The sequence below is a fragment of the Colobus angolensis genome, unplaced genomic scaffold, assembly GCF_000951035.1.
Source record: "Colobus angolensis palliatus isolate OR3802 unplaced genomic scaffold, Cang.pa_1.0 Scaffold6, whole genome shotgun sequence".
Taxonomy (NCBI): domain Eukaryota; kingdom Metazoa; phylum Chordata; class Mammalia; order Primates; family Cercopithecidae; genus Colobus; species Colobus angolensis.
The window spans coordinates 8036123-8042837 of NW_012119598.1; the positions used below are offsets into that span (position 1 = coordinate 8036123).

At 42.2% G+C, this 6715-nt stretch overlaps 1 pseudogene across 1 annotated transcript in view; it reads right to left on the bottom strand.

Annotated features, from left to right (window-relative positions):
* Positions 1–3048, bottom strand: part of LOC105526798 — a 12767-nt pseudogene extending 9719 nt beyond the window's left edge. The window contains exon 1 of the transcript XR_001004148.1: positions 2893–3048. The product of XR_001004148.1 is annotated as a heterogeneous nuclear ribonucleoprotein L-like (transcript). The remainder of the gene's footprint in view (positions 1–2892) is intronic.
* Between the last annotated feature and the right edge of the window lie 3667 nt (positions 3049–6715).

The following is a 6715-nucleotide window of genomic DNA, read 5'->3' on the forward strand; positions in this document are numbered from 1 at the left end:
GAGGTGGAGCTTGCAGTGAGCTGAGATCGCACCACTGCACTCCAGCCTGGGCGACTAGGAGGCTGAGGCAGGGAGAATGGCGTGAACCCAGGAGGCGGAGCTTGCAGTGAGCCGAGATTGGGCCACTGCACTCCAGCCTGGGCAACAGAGCAAGACTCCGTCTCAAAAAATAAATAAAATAAAATAAAAAGGATCAGCTGGGCGTGATGGTGCGTGCCTGTAGTCCCAGCTATTCAGGAAGCTCACAGAGGCAGGATCGCTTAAGCTTAGGAGGCTGAGGCTGCAGTGAGCCATGATCGTGCCACTGCACTCCAGCCAGGACGACAGAGTGAGACCCTCTCTAAATAAACACAAGAAAAAGAACAAAAAAGTTGCAGAGATACTTGAAGAGGCTGGAAATAATCATATGCTCTCTCTTTTAAACATGTACCTGTCTAAAACTTCAACTTAAACTTCATTAGTATTTCATGGATGTAATTTTTTTCCTCCTTAAGTTACCTGCTTATGCTCCTTTATCCATCTCATAGAGAAGTGAGATTTTCTATAGTTCAACAAGCATAGTTTGAATATCTACTATTTGCCAAGCACTAAGAGGCATAGGATCTCAATGCTCATGCCATTCTGGGTCCTAAATCCTGTAGCACTCTGGAGCCAGTGCCTGGGGGTGCAAAGGCTGCAGGATTCTGGTACAGCTATGAATGCCTGAACATTCCAGGAGGAGAGTTTTAAGTTGAATCTCTGTGTGCAGATAACATGACTGTCTGGAGCTTTCTCTTAAGATAACATAATTCATAATGCCACAAACTAGGAAACGGACATATTTTATCCAAAAAAGTAAATTAAAAGGGCTATCTATGCAAGACATAATGTCATCCCCCCACCTGCCTTTTTTTTCTGCAGAAGAGAGGCTGGAAGATTGACAATTTTCTAGCCAAGCAAGCTTCAGACATTTGTCAGCTGAGATCATTCTTTATATTCCCATATTTGATGTAAGACTTCAACATGGCAAAGTAAGTAAGTGCCACCAGGATTTTAAAACTTTGGCATAGAAAGTGACATTGGAGAGCATTAGCTCGGCATCTTGGGGTGGCCCAGAGAGCCTTGGGGTTAGCTTCCTCATTCCATGGGTGAATCTTGCAACTCCTGTATTCACTGGAGTGAATCTCTCCCACCTTTGATTTTTGTGTATTTAGATATATTTTGATGTCTAACACAAAACGTCCTCTGAATAAAAGGCTTGTCATTACCGTTCACTTACTGAATAAGTATCCCATTCCAAAGAGTACCATAACCATGTCACACCTTGCAATCATCTCTTCCTCGTATCTGCCAACTCTCCTTTTATTTTATCTTTTGGAATTTTTGTATTGTAGTAAAATACATATATACAATAAAATTTTCCATTTTAACCAAAGCATACAATTAAATGCTACTAAGTACATTCACAATGTTGTACAACTATCAATGCTATTTCTAAAACTTTTTCACTACCCAAAACAAAAACTCTGTAAGCATTAAGCTATAACTCCCCATTCTCCCCTTTCCCCAGCCCCTGATAATCTATATTACACTTTCTGTGCCTACAAACTTTCCTATTATAGGTATTTCATATAAATGGAACCACACAATATTTGTCTTTTTGTGTTGAGCTTATTTTAGTTGGTATAATGTTTTTAAGTTTCATCCGTATTGTAGCATGGATCAGAACTTCGTTCCTTTGTATGGTTGAATAATATTTCATTGTATGGATATACCACATTTTGTTCATTCATTCATGTGCTGATAGACATGGGTTGTTTCCAGCTTTTGGCTATTGTGATCAATGCCATAATGAACATTGACATAGACATATCTGTTTCAGTCCCTGTTTTTAATTCTTTAGGAGTGGAATTGCTGGGTCATATGGTAATTCAGTGTTAGATGTTTGGGAAAATGTCAAACTGTTTTCCACAGTGGCTGCACCATTTTACGTTCCCACTAGCAATGTACCACATTCCAATTTCTCCATATCATCACCAACACTTGTAATTCTCTGTGTGTTTATATACATATATGATAAACATCCTAATAGATGTGAAGTGGTATCTCATTGTGATTTTGGTTTGCATTTGCTTAATGGCTAATGATGTTGAACATCTTTTTATGTGCTTGGTGCCATTTGTCTACCTTCTCTGGGAAAATGTCTACTCCATTCTTTTGCCAACTTCTTAAATTGGGTTGTTTATCTTATTGTTGTTAGGAGTTCTTTATACATTCTGGATATTAAACCTTTATCACATATACGGTCTGCAAATATTTTCTATTCCATTGGTTGTCTTTTCACTTTGACAATGTCCTTTGGTGCATGAAAGTTTTTAATTTTTAAGTGCAATTTATGTTTTCTTTTGTTGCTTGGGGTTTGGTGTCATATCTAAGAATTCATTGCTAATAAATCCAAGGTAATGATTGATTAGTGTTTTCTTCTAGGAGTTTTATGGATTTAGCTCTTATATGTAGGTCATTGATCCCTTTGAATTAATTTTTGCTTATGGTGTAAGATAGGGATTCAACTTCATTCTTTTGCATATGAAAGTCCAGTTTTCCTGGCACCATTTGTTGAAAAGACTTTTCTTTCCCCATTGAATGGACTTGGCACCCTTACTGAAAATCATTTGACCATAGACACACAGGTTTATTTCTATACTCTCAATTCTATTCCATTGGTCCATACGTTTATCCTTAGGCCAGTGCCACACTGGTTTGATTATTATATCTTTGTAGCAAGCTTTGGAATTGGGATGTGTGAGTCTTCCAACTTTGTTCTTCTGTCTCAAGATTCTTCTGGCCCTTTGGGTACTCTTGCAATTCCATATGAATTTGAGGACCACCATTTACATTTCTGCAAAAAAATACCTCCAGTTGTTCTTTGTCCTCTTCCCATATAGAGCATTCAAACAACTGCCTACTTCCCCAAAGGCCACTGCCACTCTGGCGCCAGCTCCTCAGGCTCTCTGTGTGATTCTTATCGCTGGTGTTGGTCCTATCTGCCTCCCAGGACAGAGTAATCATCTCCTTGGCTGCAGACTTCCAAAAGCCTGGCCTGCTCAACTCCTTTATCAACAAGCTCCTTTTGGAGGCCTAAGAACCCTTTCTGATATGGGGCTAATGGTTTTTTGAGCTGCATTAAGAGAACAAGGGGAGACGTAGTGGGGTTGGGACTTAAGGACTATTTCTATGGAGAGGAATAAATATGATTGCATTCTATCTCTGACCTTTTTGCCAACCTACCCCATTCCCTGAGCCAAGGGAAGAATCCTGCATGGACTTATGAGGTGTTAGCTATAATCTTAGCATGAATTTGTTGAGCCTCTAATATGTACTTGGTTGGGCAGTGTAACCATCAGTACACAAGAAACCCTAAATTCATAACCTCAAGGAGTTTACCATCTCCTGGGGGATTTTTCTAGACATATGAGTATTCCAAATATCTAAAGCATGTGCATGATGCATTATTCAATATCATGATGCATTTTCTGGTATAGACAATGCATGTGATTGAGGTTCAACTAAGGGAGAGTGCCATGTGAGCCGCATGCATGGAGAAGGCAGTATACAAACAGGGATGGATTTCCAGAGGTAAGGAAGAGAGGACATTCTAATAGGTGCAAGAAGTGTGATGAGAGATGACAATAAAATCCAAGACGTAGTGGGGATTTAATGCCTCTATGAACCAGTAAGAATCTCAGTTTGAGTGTAACCTACTCATATGGGAGAAGAGAAAGAACCCACTTGCAGAGCCAGGGTGGAGCTAAATTGAGAAGTCCTTGAGTCAAGAGGAGTTGTCTGGAATTGTGGTGTTCTGGGACTTAGGAGCTCATCCTGTGCAGCTCTGGCAGCCACTGTCTTTCCAGTTTCTATAGGACTCATTGTTCTCAGGGTGAATGTGAAATGTGGCTCTCACAGACACATCAGCAGGTGCAGGAGTTTGGAACAACTGCCAGGCACACCCATCTGTATCCAGCTTTTATCCAGGCCACCACCCTGGTCAAGGCCCCTGTCACTTCATAGCCTGGAATGACTGACTAGTCTCTCATCTGATCTCCCTGCCCTCAGGCTCAACTGTGCTCCAAACCCCGGGACAAATGAACACCAGTTAAATGTGCCTGCAACAATGTCAATGCCATGTTATTCCTTTGCTCAAGAGCATCCTACAGCTAGGATCTGGACTTCTCTCTCTGGAGCTCAAGGCTCTCCATGATCTTGTCTGCTTTTAGTGTCCCACCAGCCTCCCACTGCACCTGCAAACAAAGTAATCCCATTTGCTTCATTCATTCAGCTTTTCAACTATTTCCTGACTATCTACTGCATCTCAGGTATAGGAACTGTTGTGGGCTGAACCGTGTCTCCCTTAAATTCGTATGTTGAAGTCCTAACCCCTAGTATCTCAGAATGTGACTATATTTGCAGACAGAGTCTTTAAAGAGGTTATTAAGTTAAAAATGAGGTCACATGGGTGGGCCCTAATCCAATACGACTGGTGTCCTTCTAAGAGGAGGAGACGAGGACACAGACACACACACAGAGAAGACCACATGAAGACAGAGGGAGGAAACAATGTCTACAAGCCAAGGAGAGAGGCCTCAAGAGAAACCAACCCTTCTGACACCTTGATCTTGGACTTCCAGCCTCCAGAACTATAAGGAAATAATCTCTGTTGTTTAAGCCCCCCAGGCTGTGGTACTTTGTTGTGGCAGCTCCGGCTGACGAAGACAGATCACTTTGCCAGATCACCTCAATAGCAGCATTTATGTGCAGTGCACACGCCATTTCCTTACAGAAAAAAAATGAGATGATACTGTACATATTCTGCAACTGAATTTTTCAGTGTAGCAATATTCATAAGCATCTTCCATGTTGGTACTTATAAATCTGCATTCTTTTTAGTATGTGCGCAGTATTCCATGTTCTTCCCTCGGTCTTTTTTTTTTTTTGGAGACAGAGTCTTACTCTGTCACCTAGGCTGGAGTGCAATGGCATGATCCTGGCTCACTGCAGCCTCCACCTCCCAGGTTCAAACGATTCTCCTGCCTCAACCTCCTGAGTAGCTGGGATTACAGGCACACACCACCGTGCCTGGCTAGTTTTTGTATTTTTAGTAGAGACAGTGTTTTTTTTTTTTTTTTTGAGACAGAGTCTCACTCTGTCGCCCAGGCTGGAGTGCAGTGGCCGGATCTCAGCTCACTGCAAGCTCCGCCTCCCGGGTTGACGCCATTCTCCTGCCTCAGCCTCCCGAGTAGCTGGGACTACAGGCGCCCGCCACCTCGCCCGGCTAGTTTTTTTGTATTTTTTAGTAGAGACGGGGTTTCACCGTGTTAGCCAGGATGGTCTCGATCTCCTGACCTCGTGATCCGCCCGTCTCGGCCTCCCAAAGTGCTGGGATTACAGGCTTGAGCCACCGCGCCCGGCCCTAGAGACAGTGTTTTACCATGTTTAGCCAGGCTGGTCTCGAACTCCTGACCTCAAGTGATCCACCTGCCTCAGCCTCCCAAGGTGCTGGGATTATAGGCATGAGCCACGGTGCCTGGCCCCCTAAGTCTTTTCAATAGCAAAATTCCCATGACATCAATTTTATTAAAACTCCTAGAACCTATATAGCATGAGTGAATCTTTTTGATTCAAAGCTCTATGTTGCCTTCAGAATGTGAAGCTGGATTAGAATGCCAGCTTTCTATGAAAAAGATCATAGATGCCCCCTTCTAGAACTCCCGTATTTTAGAGATGCAAAGACAAAGGGCCAAATAATTTCATTACTTTCTCAAGGTCATTTCAATGGTAAATACTGAATCCAGGGGAAGAGGTCGCACCTCCAGGGTTACTCCCACTGTATCACAGTGCCACTGAGATGGAGAGACCATGAGTACCTTTCCTGGGATTGCTATGCCAGGTTCTATTCCTGAGCCCATTTAACCATTGTTTTTTATTAACATGGAACAAAAAGACCTATAGAATGACACGTGACCCTAGAGTCAGCTGGTCTACCCTTATCTTATAAATAAGAACACTGAGGACTGGCGTTCTCTAGGGAGGGTTCAGAGGTTGATGAATACTTCCTATAACTGAAATCATACAATACGAGTCTGGCTTTTAAAATAACTTAAATATGATTTTGTTCATTTTAGATTTCAGTCCCTCCAAGAGTTGCCTATTACACTTACAATGAAGCACATACTCCTCCAGGCTCCAGGCCTGATCTGGACCCCGCAGCTCAGCCTGTTGTCTCCTCTGCCCACCACACTTGTTCTGACTGTCCTCCTTGCTGTTCTTTAAACCACAAAATATTTATTGAGAAGCTATTTCATGTAAGACCCACTGGCAGATATTAGAGGAAATACAAGTCAGATTGAACCCTGGTCTTTTAAAATATTTTTATTTTTAAAAAATGCTTAATTTAAAAAAATTGTAGTAGAGACGGGGTCTCACTTTGTTGTCCAAGTTGGTCTCAAATTCCTCGGCTCAAGTGATCCTCCTTTCTTGGCCTCCCAAAGTGCTGGGATTACAGGTGTGAGAGCCACTATGCCCAGCAAACCCTGGTCTTAAATGAGCTTTATATGTGTTTCTCTAGGTGGATAGACAGAAAGACAGAATGGGCTGGGGTTCATTCTTTCCTTCAATTACTTAATACAAAATTATTATCTGTCTATACATTTTAAGTCCAGAGCTAAGCACAGTGGACACA